We start from the raw sequence: 14,974 nt of genomic DNA on the forward strand, positions 1-14,974 counted from the left end.
GTTATTTGATAATATAAAGATATATATTAGAAATATGTCGACAAAACTAAAACAGGAAAGAAATTACGCGGTAAATGCTCCGCGATTTTAAAGAAAGGGCAATTTTTAATAATTAATTACATTTCTTAGCTTGTTTAAAGTAACGTCATTTTTTAAACGCATCTTTCAGCCGTGGTTATTTCTTCCTTAATAAGACGATTTTTCTGTAACGTTTATGGAGTTCATTTTACTGGTAAGACAAACGAAGCTATCATGGAGAGATGATTTTGAAGAATGAAGATAATAATGTGCTTAGGTGCTTCTGGAGTTGCCATTATTTTTCACGGAATATTTAACTAGGTACTTGGTCAGTGATGGATACTCAAGAGTCCCTGCTTCCATTTTTAAACGCATCATCCTCAAAGCCATGCGATAAAATATTTGTTTAATATTTCTGTATACGTTTTAAAATTAGATTTGTTAATAAAGTCCCATATCAATATTTATGTATCCTATCATAAACTAATACTGCGGTTTGACTTGTAATACACCCTTGATAAACTGTACTGATTCTAATATGTGAGATCCTGAGTTGGTAAAATCAATTTCGAGTTAATTGATCTAAGTGTTTAGATGCGACTGTAAACAGCGTATGATCTTCACGTGAAAGATGACCAAAATTTAATTCTCCTGGGCCAGATTTTTAAGCCTTACAATCTAAATACAATTAGCTTCATAACAGTCACTGAATTTACAAACGTACATGAAAAACACAACAATTAATAAATAAACTCACCAAGCTATGCTTTGTAGCTGGAGCAGCTCATTTGTTCTAATTGACTTTTATTTGTTGTATAAATAGTCTAGAGGGAAACCATTTTTTTTCCTTGGACCTTTGTTGACTTCGGCAATCATAATGGTGAACAAATAGATGTGTGGGTTTCATATTTAACAAGTAAAAAAAAACTGCATTTAAACAGTAACCAGAAAATCGTAGAATAATCGGTTACGTGGGGTTCTGAACAGGTTTATAATGTTGGAAGGATTCCTCAGAAATAACCCTGTAGTTAAAGAAAATGTAAGTTATTAGTCAGGGGAGTTATTTTTCTGCAGTATCGTTTGTGATGGAAAATAAAAACCGGGTCGTTCCTAATTCTGATCGATGACAACCTCTCTGATTTCTGATGTTCAACTGTCCAGTGTGGTCTGACGGGGGCACTACAACGTGGAACATCAGCCATCATCCCACATAGTGATTTATTTACTAATAATCGATACAAGGAGGGAACACAATTGAATCACCCTTGATTATTGCTGACATTGTATAATTGATCATTGTTCATGAACAGAGGTTCTCACCGCATAATTGAATCATCAGCAATATGGGTCAGCCAAGGGCGCCAACTTAATACAGCAGCAGCCAAAAAATGATCCTGATTTTTCAGAATGTCCAGAGGGTACAAGGGGCGAATCTAGTGAAATCTGCTAACCTTGTAACCAGATGAGGTGAAACATTTTAACTCGATTTGTTTCTTAACACATTTGATGGCTTTTGTTTGACCTGTTTGTCAGCAATCCACTAGTGCTGTCCTTTTTAACACTTATTGATAGACATACTTTAAGATGATTAACTACAGATTTACAGTTGACAACCCACCTGTGGAAGGGGATAACGCATTCACCTTTATGGAAGCGCTATGTTATATTTTAGATGACAGCTTGTCACTATTTATAAATGCATATGTTAATTGAAAACGGACCACATAAAGCAGGCTGTCCACATTTCCATATTTCCTGTCTCTAGCGATCCAAATACAGCTGCTTTACGTGCATTTTGAACGTTCAATCTTTCAGCTACAAGCAGCAAATATGTTTCATTTTTTTGTGTTAGGAAATGACAGCAAAAGCTTACACATGAAATAGTGATCAGGGGTCAAAGCTTTTCAAACGTTTTATTTGTTGCAGTCTTGGGCACAAGATGTTTATCTACAGCCACCAGACACATACCCAGGACAGAGTACCTTAATTCTGTCTGAGACAGGCTGTTATTGTTATTGATAGTTAGCATCAACGTCCAGGGTGAGAAATGGAGCCGCTGCAGGGAACTTCATGCAAGACATGGTATTGATCTACTGGTTCCCTTACCTCCCTGAAGCTAGGTGGAAAGAACAGAAGAAATCCACGCTTTATTCAGTTTCTATATCAACTATTATCAGTTCTGGAACATATTAGCAATGACAGAAGGCGATCTTTTGCTATCCAGCACCTCCACAGGCTAGAGTAGGAAGTTTTTTTTAAAAAATCATATAATGTATAAACACAAATAGTGCATTGAAGTGCACCGGGGTCGTCGACGAATACATTCTCTTGTCAATGAAGACCCACGCAGGGGGAATGAAGAATTAATCAGACTACACATACCTAACGTAGCTGCTATCGATTGTTCAGCTAAATCAACCTCCGAAGTGTAAGCATTGTTTCACTGGGTTACCAAAACTTAACTGCAAGCTCAAAAAAAAGTAGCATTCGGAGATTCCACACGAAGGAGCTGTAGCTAACTCCGACAACTTGTCCACGTGTGCACAACAATTTTCCGCATTGTATTTTTGCACACAAGATTATAACAATTATTGCAGTTCATTTCCAAAACTTATCAACTATTGATTCCCTTCAGCATTACGGTTTGGTTTTTCTTTTGCCTTTTAAGGTTTTATCGGCTTATATAGGGTTCTCGTATAATGAATGAAAATATTTGCGTTTAGGCCATTCCTATTTCTGTCTGAACGCATTTATAACGGACGCCTCTCCTGTCAGTATAAATACTGGTTCTACTTAAGTGTTTTACCACATGGGGGTCATTTAGAAAGTTGTTACTTCTTAGGTTGTAATAATAAAATATAAAACACTAAAACATTCATATGTAAACACTTGCATCTTACCTTGACTATCTCAAAAAAGTGGACAAGTTAAACATTAAGTATTCAAAATAATACAATGTAACATAAGGCAATTATAAATATACAGAACAACGTGTATTTTGTGTTTATTTTGCAACGTCGTTTTACTACCAATGCAAACAAACTTGGCGATAGGTGATGCTGTGTAAATTTCGTTGCAAGTTGTAGCTAGTTACTCCAGCGAAGCTTCGATGTTTATCTTGCAGTGGTGAAGTTTAAACTATTTTCGCGCTTTTTAGCGACGCGATTTCCCACGAATCTCCTACATATTAACAAATCCACTCTTTGATATAAACACAATTAGGTATAATGGTTTGGAATATACAAACAAGGGAAGAACCATATTTAACGGCTTTAAATTATTCTATTTGAATTAAAAATATCAAGTGGAATAGCAAGAATAGAAAAATCAAACTAATTTGTAGAATCTCTATCACTTTAAAAACATTGTTACTTCAACTAATTTAGTCTCTCCCTCAGACGTCACCTACTTTCCTGTATTAACATTATAGTCGTTTATATAACATCGCGGAACAAAATCCAAACGCTGAGAAATTATTCCAGACTTCTGAACCTAATTTCACTATAAATATGTAACTAGAATAAATTCAGATCCACAGGTAAAAATCTCTTTGCAATTATATCACTACTGTCTAACTAAACAGTAAGCAACGTGTCCTGAGAGGAATACTGTAACTGACATCACTCTATCAGATGTACTGTATCAGCCTCTTCGAATCAAAACCCCGTGGATGCAAAGTATTACAGAGGACCAAAAATTAAGATAAAGCCTATAAACTATATTTCAAGAGGTAAACTAAATAGTAAACATGCAGGTAATTATTATTGATCACTGTAATTCTAAATCATGCTGGTTGTGTTAATGGGCTGATTGTATCATTCATCTGTAAGAACAAAGACCTTCCATAACTGAAAAACCGTACATAAATACGCAATCTGTTGATTTTGGACAAAGAGAAATTTGGATGATGTGATGATTTTTGTGAGCATTTACAACACAAATGATTATTGTACTTCAAATCCCCAAACACAAAGCATTTCCTTCTCAGGAAGATTTCATTTAATGCCAGAAGTTGTTCAACCCTCAGTGTTGTTTGGCTGAATTTATCTGGAAACTGTGAAATGTAGAATTTTTAATTGTCTGAAATACACATTGAAAGGTGTAAGGAGATATGTTCAAGTATTTGCGCCAATTCCTTTGAGTAACTGCTACTCCAAATCTTAGTTGTTGATTTATTTTCTTTTTATTTTAAAATATATACAAGCATTTCTACACTTTTTAATCATAATTTTGGTAGTCTCAGAGACAGTGGAGAAAATAAGGCAATCTTAAGCATATGCTTGTACATCCTTGCATCCATATGTGGAGCTTGAATTTAATTCCAGATTTTATCTGGCAAAAAAATACTGCCCAAATTATTTTTTGTATATTTGGCACAGGCATGAATCCATAAATGAGGCACCCTCATCCTCTGCTACTTTTAGCAGCACTTATGTTCAGGATCTTTGAAGATTTTTTTTAGGGGAGATGGAATTGTGACTAATTAAATTGTCCCTGTCATTGGGATGGCTGGCAGTCAAGGATTAAATCATTTGAAATCAGAGTAGCTGTGAGCTAATTTTGAGAGATAAATGTGGAATGACACAAAACTGAGGGAAATCTATCATTTACACTGAAATAATGGAAAGATCAGACATTAACAATTAAGATGCTAAGGACAACAAAGGATGATTATTTTAACTGTAGGGTTTCTTTTGCAGATTATAGTATCCGTAAAAGATGAATTTTGCTTATTTCCTTGTGCCAAATATTGAAAAGTGATATAGAATAAACACAGGGATTCACACGACTTTCCTAGGGAAGCAGATAACCTTCACAGAGACATATTTTGTGAACATTCTGGAAAATAAGAGCTGAAGGTAAATATTTTCAGGATTTGAAATTTTAATGCTTCCTGTCCTGGATCCCATGGACACAGTGAAGAAGTGAAATAGCATTAATTACGAATAATTTGTATTAATTTTGAGTTATGATAATGAACACGGCTAGAGTGCAATTACGCTTTTGAGTGCAGTAAACACACTGGAGGTGCAAAGAAATTCAATGCGTTCTGTAATTGAAAATTCATTTCCAAGGCTCAGTTCCAGCCTGCTATCACTGTTATGTGTACCAAGTTTGAGGAAGCCCCGCATTGATTTCTGAGTCTATATGTCAGCCATCCCATCCTCTTTCCTCCGGCAATCTTGCATCCTTATTGGCTCCATGAAAAGATCATTAAGGCTTTACTTTTCCCACAACTGTAAGCAGGAAAATAAGTTAAACAACACAGATGAAGAAAAAAGCATGATGCTGTTAATATTTATTAAAAATGAGTCAAAGATTTTGTCAACGCTTGTATGATCCTTGATGGAGGAGCAAATACAACTATGGGGTATTGAGACATACAAAATAGGAAGTATGTGAGGTTATCTTGGTCCAGTTATAGTGGAGATGGGACATTTTCTCAGATCAGGATTAGGGAGAAATGTTCTTCCTCATGAACATCATTTAGCGATCTTATTCTAAATGCCTTCATATGATTGCCAAGAGACAGTATGCTTGAGCATGGTGGTAATCCATCTCCCAAGCATTACATTGCTGATGCTGAGTGTTGAGACTCAAATACGGCTACTTTGATAAGTAGCGCAGGGTTGCTAGCACATGAGAAGCCATGAAGATGAATCCATGGTATGGAATTTTCAGCTGTATTGAGAGGACACTTACTGCCATGAATTGCATGGTAAAAGTCAAGCTTTTGCCTAGATGCACACCCCTCCTCTGGGAGTGTTGGATTACTGAATTACCATCTATTCCATTGAGTTGGGTCATGTAAGAAAGGAGAGATATAGTGTATGTGCACAGAGAGGATTTGGAGGTGGGACAAGGACAAACACATGGTAGAATACGCTTCTCAATTGTACTTACTCTCTTGCTTGCAAAATGTGTATGCACAAATCACATAACATGGATGATATTAAACATACGAATTCAAATCAGGACGGCAAACAATCCTAGAGCAACAATGGAAAACAAAATAGGATTAATCTAAAATTGGTGCTTGATAGTTGATGTGGACCTGTTCCTGTGATCAATAACTCTGACTTATTCAAAGAAGAACAGAGCGGGTTTTGTTTCACTTCTAATTGTTTCACTCCATATTATATAATAGTATTATATAATAGAATGATCTTTCAGATTAACTCTAGTTTTTAAAACATAGAACATAGAACAGTACAGCACAGCAACAGGCTCTTCAGCCCACAATGTCTGCACCAAACACAATGCCAAGTAGATTCAAAAATAAAAACAGAAAATGTCAGATATACTCAGTTGGTCTGGCAGCATATGTGGAAAGAAGAATAGAATTAATGTTTCATGCTAATGACCTTTCATCACTACTGCTCCTTAGCTATCAATTCCTTTCCTGACCTCTCTCTTAGGGTGAACCAGAATGTTCACAGTCTTGGCATCCTATTTGACCCTGTGAGCATTGAACCCTCTCTCCCCTCAATCACCAAGAGCGCCAACTTCTACTTCTTTAATATCACAGTTCCACTCCTGTCTCTGATTCATTATTTTTATTTGTTTTGTTGGATATAGAGATTACTGGCAAGGCCAATATTCAAAATTAATTTTTAATTTGGTTAGACTGGTGGGGCCAGGGAAGGGGTGTTAGTCGTTGAACATGAACATTAAGATATAATTTCTATTTGTACTTAAGGGGAGATATTTGGATAAATTCACAAAGGTATGGTGATATTACTTAATCAATTTAAAATTAAGGGAATTTTGTTATCTCCAGGAATGACCATTCTGCTGCTCTCCATCCAACTTTCACTTTCCATATATCTAAGCTCATTCTAACTCAGAATGTTCCATTCACCCATCTTATTCCCCTTCTTAAGCAGTTCCTTGGGATTGAGAATGAGTTACCTCCACTCCAGTTCCACACCAGATGATTAATGAGACCTTATGGGGGATTTACAAGCTATGCCACATGGCTAGATTTTCATCTCTCAAACTTGCTATGTCTTTCTCTTCCTATCTGCTGGATCTTTTTGATCAAGCTTTTGGTCACCTATCCTAATGCCTATGTCTTGGAGTCAATTTTTGTCTGATTTTGACTGATTACAAAGTCTGAATTTATTTGGAATAATTGATTACATTGAAGCCAATGCAATTTTTAGATAAGGTATCAATATTTCATTGTAAAAATAAGTAAATTAATAAGATATTAAATAATGGTAAAAGAATGATCATCATCTTTCAATAAGATGCTTTTTTGTTCATTCTAATCCTTGTCTAACATCAAAAATTTTTGCAACCCTTTTTCTTTCATTTTTCACTAATCCACTCAAAAACCTTTGAGGTAATTAACAGTGAGAATGCAACATGACAGTCAAAACAGATGATGCATACTTTTCTAAAAACTATTGTTCATTAACTTTTCCCCAACCTTCCATCTTTAATAACTCCTTTCATTAACTCATTGTTGCAATTGCATTGGGTTGTATCCTTCAAAATTGTTCCCAAGTAATCTTTCTTTATGTGGAAACCTGAACAGTTGATGGTCTCATCAACTGAGGACATCAAAGTACACTCAGCAAGTGTCCAAGTGTATGTACCTGTAGAATAATCAGGATCAAAAACCGAGGCAAATATTTCCCTCCCTATCCTGGAGTCAAGCATAATTCTTCTATCACTGCCTGTGCTGAGCCTAACCACATCATATTCTAAAATCAGAACTCAAATGAGAATAATTAGAAGTGGAAAAATAAGTTGTGAATTTTCATGTCTTATAAATAAAAATAACTTTTAGAATATATTCATGACAGTAACACACACAATTCACAAATTGTCTGAATTTTGCTTTTGTTTATTATTTCACCAATGTGTATTATTGTTCTGTTAAAGTGTTCTCCGTCAGCTGAACTACTCTTAATTTTTAGTGGTGAAACTTGTTTCTTTTTGATCAGGGTGTACCTCTGTACTAACACCTAGTACTTCTGTTGTGTGATAGTTTACTATTTTTCCACTGCTTCGGCAGTCCTCAGGATCAAGGATGACTTGCTTCCACTCTGGTTTAGTGGGTTCTGAGGTGGTAAATAAGGCTGATGTGGGAACCACAGACTCTTCCGTGGATGGTGCGTGATGGATAGTTTATGAGGTAGTGCACTCCTCCTGCTGCTTACGCAGGGCCTCTGTGTGCTCCCAATGCATAGACTCAATTCAATCCCAAATGTTCCTTCTCCACTTCGAACGGCCATGGGTCAGAGATTCCCAGGAATCAGTGAGCATTTCTTCAAGGAGCCTTTGAGCACGTTCTCGATTTTTTTTCCTCTGCCCACCTGGTAATCCCTTTCCATGACTGAGCTCAGATTAGAGTGTCTGCTTTGTACAGTATGTTTGGTGTCAGGTATGCAAAGTACATAGCCAGCCAATGTAGCTGACTGAGCATAAGTTGGGTCTCAATGCTGGGAATGTTGACCTGGGAGATGTTGCTTTGTTTATCCTTCCAGTGAATTTGGTGATATTTGCAGAGTCAGCATGAGTGTTATCTTTCCCATGTCTTGAGGTACCTGATCTAGGTAGTTCAGGTTTCAGAATATCACTGCTGCCCAATAGCCAGGTCAGAAGTCTTGACCTTCAAATATCCTTTCCCTGAATTGACTAAAAGCTGTCCTGGCACATTGAAGACGTTGGTAAATTTCATCATCGATTCTTACTTTCCTGAAGAGATATCTCCCAAAAAATGGGAAGTGGTCCATGTTTTCCAGGATCTTGACATGAACCACAATTGTCACAATGCACCGAGAATTTTGACAACTGGTGTTGGCTACCTTCAGCAAGTTTTGGCCAGGCTGCAAGGCTACACAGTAATGCTGGAGATCTCTGTCATATTTCAAACTCTAAGGATAGACCACATTTTAAGCATGCTAGCCATGCTAGCCACTTTAATTTTATTTATTGTACGTTTGGACTATCTAAGTTAAGAGAAAAGCTTCATTCCTTGAGTATGCCTGGAAATGACTTGAGGGTTTGGGTTGGATGTCTGCCCAGCAATCACCTTGGCCAGCTTAACTCTTTATTCTTTTATGTCAACCCAGTGACAACATCTTACAGTACTCTAAGCTACAGCATTTCCTTTGGTTCTTATTTTACAGTTTGCTTTGTTCTTTATAGATACTGTCCAGATTCCATGTTATTGTTTGTTTGACATGGTGACAACAGTCTGTGAAATAACTAGAAATTGTTGGAAAAACTCAACAGGTCAAGTAACATTGTGACCTTTCATTGAACTCTGTTTCTCTCTTCAGAGATGCTGCCTGGCCTGCTGAATATTTCCGGCAATTTCAGGTTTTATTTCAGATTTTCAGCATGGGCAGCATTTTGACTTATTCTCAAATAACCCTGGTTCTCTCGCGGGGGTGGGGGGAGTGGGGTGGGTTCTACTTCAGGGTTTAGGGGGTTAATTAAAAGCAGCATGCTCAGGCTGGAGGTATGATTAGAAACCTTGGCCTGGCTAAACACTTGCAGTTTCAATGATGCAGGAGAAAAACCCTGAAAATTCCATGGGAATGGACAGTACCTCAGCCTCACAGTTCCAACAACTCAGGTTCAATCCTAACCTCAGGTGCTGTCTGTGTAGAGTTTGCAAGTTTTCCCTGTTACTGCCTGGGTTTCCCCTAGGTGTTCCACCCACATCCCCAAAACATGCAGGTTGATAGGTTAATTGGTCACTGTAAATGCCTTCAATGTGTTGGTGAGTGGTAAAGTCTGGGGCAAATAGCTGGCAATGTGAGGAGAATATGTTACAGGAAAAATTAGTGGTGAAATGGGATTACTCTGTGAATTGCCATGGCCTCAGTGGGTTGAAATGATTTCCTTCGATGTCATATGGAAATAGGAAATAAACCTCACATACAAGTTTTGTGGGATGCACACACAGCCCTGATTTGGAGAAACAATGGCGTTAATTTCTTCATCAGTTTGATACATCTTAAAAATATAAAATTGTAATGATTTTTCATTGTCTCATAATGATCAATCTCTTATTGATCAAAATGAGGGAAATATCAAAGGGCCTATATTATTTTCTACAACACAGGTGTTCTTTTGTATCCCAAAAGTAAAGCTTCATTAACAGATGCTGTGTATATAAGGTCAAACATTGGAAAAAGACAAGCATTTACATAGCAACTTTCAGGTCATCAGAAAATTTCAAAGTGCTTTACAATCAACCAATTGCTTTTAAAATGCAGTCATAGGTGTTTATTAGGAAATGGAACAGTTAATCCATGTGTGGCAAGGTCCCACTGAAACAACATTAAAACTCATTATTCTGCCCTGATAATGTCAGCTGAGGGTTGAAAGTTGGCTGAGAAACCTGGGGAACTCACTTGTCCTTCTTCAAATACGTTTAGCTTGAACAGATAACCAGGACACAGATTTACACCTGTAAGAGAGTAGCTTCAGCAATGGAATTTTCCTTAGTTCTGTATTGCAGTGTAAACTGAGATTACATGCCCTAGTGTATGATTTCACCTGCAAGTTTTTGACACAGAGGCTAGGGTGCTACCATTGCGCCATATTAATTTGTAGGCAGTAAAGGCTCATTTATCACAATCATTCTTTACAGTGAGTGTCTGAAAAATAATTGGATGAGGGTTAAAAAATTGTAGCAGGTGCCAAAGTTGCCCTCAGTTTTCATGAGTTTTGGAAGGGAAAATATCAGCAAATAATATTTGATTATTGTCAAATGGTCCTTAATGCACATGTGTAGAAATCAGGAGAGAGCAAGTAAGGTTCAACATTGAAGAAGTGGCAACTTGTGGAGGGATCAAGGTAGTTTCATTACCTGTAGGAGACTGTTGCAGCATGATTCAGGAGTGGAATAGTAAACCAAATAATTGTCCAATTGGAATATCTCAAATATGATTTTTCTTTCTTATATTAAATTAGTTTCTTACAAAGTGCACCTTATTTTCAAAAACAGCTCACAAGGGGAAATATAAAGTATATACAAAAATCTGTGGTGACAAAACAATGCATCTTGCAAGGATCAGAAGTTCTATGGAAGCTAACAATGCTGATGTTTTGCATTAACTAGTCCTTGTGTATATCTGCTTTCAGAATTCGGCAGCTACTTTCAAGAATTGCATATATTCAGTCTATTTGTTCCCTATACACAGCTTAACCCTTTGATCAGTGGATAACTCATTCAGCTGGTATGTGTAAACAGCAATGATAAAAGGCTACAAGAGAATCAAAATACCAGACAACAAGCAATAAAATCCAACTGAACATTGTTTCTGAAGATATGTACTAATGGGATGTTTTACTGCTTCCTGTTTTCAACTTTGAAGTAAATTAGTAATAAAAACCACTTTTTTTAAAAGCAACAAACATTTCAAGTTAAAGGGAATAAATGGTGGACTGAGCCAGTTTAATGTCAAATAGGCACATATCCCCTTTGTTTTACAAAACAATGATATTACTTGGTTATTAGCCCTGGTAATGCCATTTTACATCATCTTTACTGATTTGCCACAGCCAACCTTTGAGAGAAATTAACTATTTTTTCCCAATTCTCTTTCAGCAGCAGTTCTTATATTCAATTAATCGAGCAGTGAAACAAACCACTGAGTGATTAGAATTTAAAGCTGGCTGGTTGGAAATGGTTATACAAGATGATATCAGCCAGGTTTTCAGGTTCACAGTTCTGTTTAACAAATATAATCTGCAAACTGTGATTTTTCCCTAAAGATGTATTAACCAAAGCACACCTGGATAAGATTTAACGAACAATGGTCACCAACATATATAAGCTGTTCTTCTGTGCAAATGCCCATATACAATGAGATTCTTGACTCTACAAACTGCAATCAATTTAATTGATAGGGATTCTGGAATAAGCTGTGAATAGGAGGTTTGTTGTTTACTTTGGGTAATTGCAAAATATTTTTTAAACTTAAACCTAACTACTCAGTTAAAGTTAGATTCTGGAGGTGTGTCATTAACTTGTATAGAGAACTAATATATTACAATGAAATTAATGCACGAGGTTTCTTTAGACAAAAATAAGCATGTGCAAATACAAGTTCTTTCAAGAAACAAATGAAACAAATGAAATGAGGATCATATTACACCATTTGTACCTTTATCTAAAATGTTATCTCTGATCTATGGTTCATTTTATAACACTGCCAGTACATTTGAAAATTCACAAGATAAGGGTCTCAATCTCAAGGATTAATCTAGCTAGTTTCTGCAACAATTTGACCTCACAGATGACTTTGGATAGTATTACTTGTTTGAGTCCTCAAACAATTATCAAGGGACTGTTAGAAAACGGTTCTTTAATGGTGCAAACTGCAATTGCTTGTTGCAACAAAAGACTAAATGTTGACCCTTGAGATTTTAAAACTCTGGAAAAATACTGTCACAATGCTGATGCTGCTCTGACGACAGATAGGAAGTGAAGTCACTGAAATGAATTAAACAAAAGGGAAAATAGCCCCTAACAAACAAATACACAAAACGATAGAATGGAATGCATTGTGCCAAGAGTCTGCTTTCTTTAAGAGTTTAGACCATCTGTTTTATTAAATGGCATGCTGTTACCATTATGTCAAAAATAGGTTTAATGCAAAAAAGCACCCGAACGGTACCAAATTGGAACAAGGAAGGGAAAAGGAATTTGCCAATGTAATGACTGGCACTTTTTTGTTACATGCATATTTGTTTCAAATTCAAAGGCAGCGATAGCAGCAAGACAGAGAAGACACCAATAGAAGGCAATTTCTCTTTGTTATCAAGTGAAATGACTCAACAAATATGACAATAAATCACTGTAGAAATCAATCTGAGTGTAGGCAACTGCTCTGGGCTGATAATGCATCAATCAATATTTAATGTTTACACTTTAATTAATCCACGGTCAGGAAGCATTCTTTCAGTGACAAAATAGTGATTTGGAATAAAGCACCTTTTATATCAAATGCATACAAGTTGCTGGCTATCTATTACTCTTTGATTTGACCGCCAATTGATCATCATGCCCTTTCGAATTTCATGAGTATACAGAGTGACAAAAGCTGGTACATGCCATAAATACAGTTATTGAAGCCCTATTTTTTTAAATAATAAAATCTGGCTACAGCAGATTATAACATAAGGAGAAAAAAGGCAGAGTGTGGAAAGCTGCAACATGCAAAGGTGTTTAAAACCAGAGATGCTACTCAGCAGGAAAGGTAGTTGGTATTCTGACTACTGAAACAGTGGAGCTTCTGAAAGAAATCATAAATACTATCAGTGCACACACACGCACACACACACACACACACACACACACACACACACACACACACACACACACAAACATCCTCATTAAAAAGATTGTTTTAAAAATAATCACTTCGATCACATATCGTAACTATTGCTTTAAATAAAAATAAACAGAATATAATACAATGGTTTGGTTCTGAGTACTGATTGTTATAGGGAAGAATTATTAGAAAAAAATGATTTACAGAAAAAAACATACTGTTCATTCCTCTGAGTAAACTGTCATAGAGTAAAGTTGGTACACAATAATAGTACAAATTATCTTTCTTAATGTTCTGGACGGTAGAATTTCCAGTGTGATTTATCGGAAGAAAGTTGCTATCTTTCCCATGGTGTGTGTCGATTTAAAAACTCAATCAAGTATCTGAAGAATTTTATAATGAGAATCACTCTTGCACAAACCTGACAGCACAAATGGATAAAATCACAATCTGATGCATGCTTTAGTAGGCTACATTGACACAAGAACAAGAGTTTGAATCTGAATTCATTTAATCTATATAATCTGAAGCCTAGGGATGGATGCTTTTATTCTCAGATTGTATCAGAGTAAATCTCTGCCAATTCTCATTAAGCATTATTATTTTGAACCGAAGCATATTCTGAATCAATTGTAGGAACATAGGAGTAAGAGCCATCAGATCTTTTCATTATTCAGTGAGATTATGGTTGATCTGCAACCTGACATCATGCAGCCAGTTTTCTCCTTATAAACCTTACTATCTTTGACAAATAAACATCTATCACTATCGGAGCTAAAACTAACAAATGACCTGGCATCAATTGCCATGTTCCAAAGTGAGTTCCAATCCTCCACCTTCTTTTCAATATCCTGTAACTTCATGTTGGAAAGGCCTTTCCCCGAATTTTAGACCATAGCCCTTGGTCCTAGATTTCCCAGCCAGTGGCTATCTTTCTTCCTAATTGTCCTATTTATTCTTAGTATCTTGGAAACTTCAATTGAATCATTTCCCCCTCAAAGTTGGTTCAATAATGTTCATTGTTACAAGTGGAGTGCCACAAGGATCAATGTTAGGCCTTCAGTTGTTCATAATTTATATCAATAACTTCAACGCTTTACTGCAATGGTTTTTTGGCTGCACCTATTTCAAAGAGATTTTTTTTCTGCCTTCCCCAACCCCAGCCTTCTCTACTCCAATTATAAACATTAATAAAAACTATTTGTTTTTATAGGTGCATCCCCTACTAATTTCACCCCATTCTCCACTTTACGGGCCCCCATCCACCACGTTTGATACTTTGATAAAAAAGCAGAATGTAATGTATCTAAGTTTGCTGATGATCAAAACTGAGTGAGGAAATGAGCTGTTACCAGAATTCAAGGAGCCTCTAAAGAAATATATGCAGGTTAAGTGAGTGAGCAAGAAGTCAGCAGATGGTTTTCAGCGTAGAAAGCTGGGAGGTTATTCACTTTGGCAAGAAAGGTACAAAGAGAAAACCTTTGGTAAATAGTGAGAAAATAGTAAATGTTGGTCTGCAGAGGATCTTGGTCATGTAATGCAAGAAGTAAATATACAAGTAGAGCAAGAAATTAGAAATCCAAATGGTATTTTGGCCATTATTATAAGGGGATTGAAGTACAAAAGCTAGAAACTCTTGCTGCAGTCAT

The sequence above is a fragment of the Pristis pectinata genome, chromosome 13 (assembly GCF_009764475.1).
Source record: "Pristis pectinata isolate sPriPec2 chromosome 13, sPriPec2.1.pri, whole genome shotgun sequence".
Lineage (NCBI taxonomy): Eukaryota > Metazoa > Chordata > Chondrichthyes > Rhinopristiformes > Pristidae > Pristis > Pristis pectinata.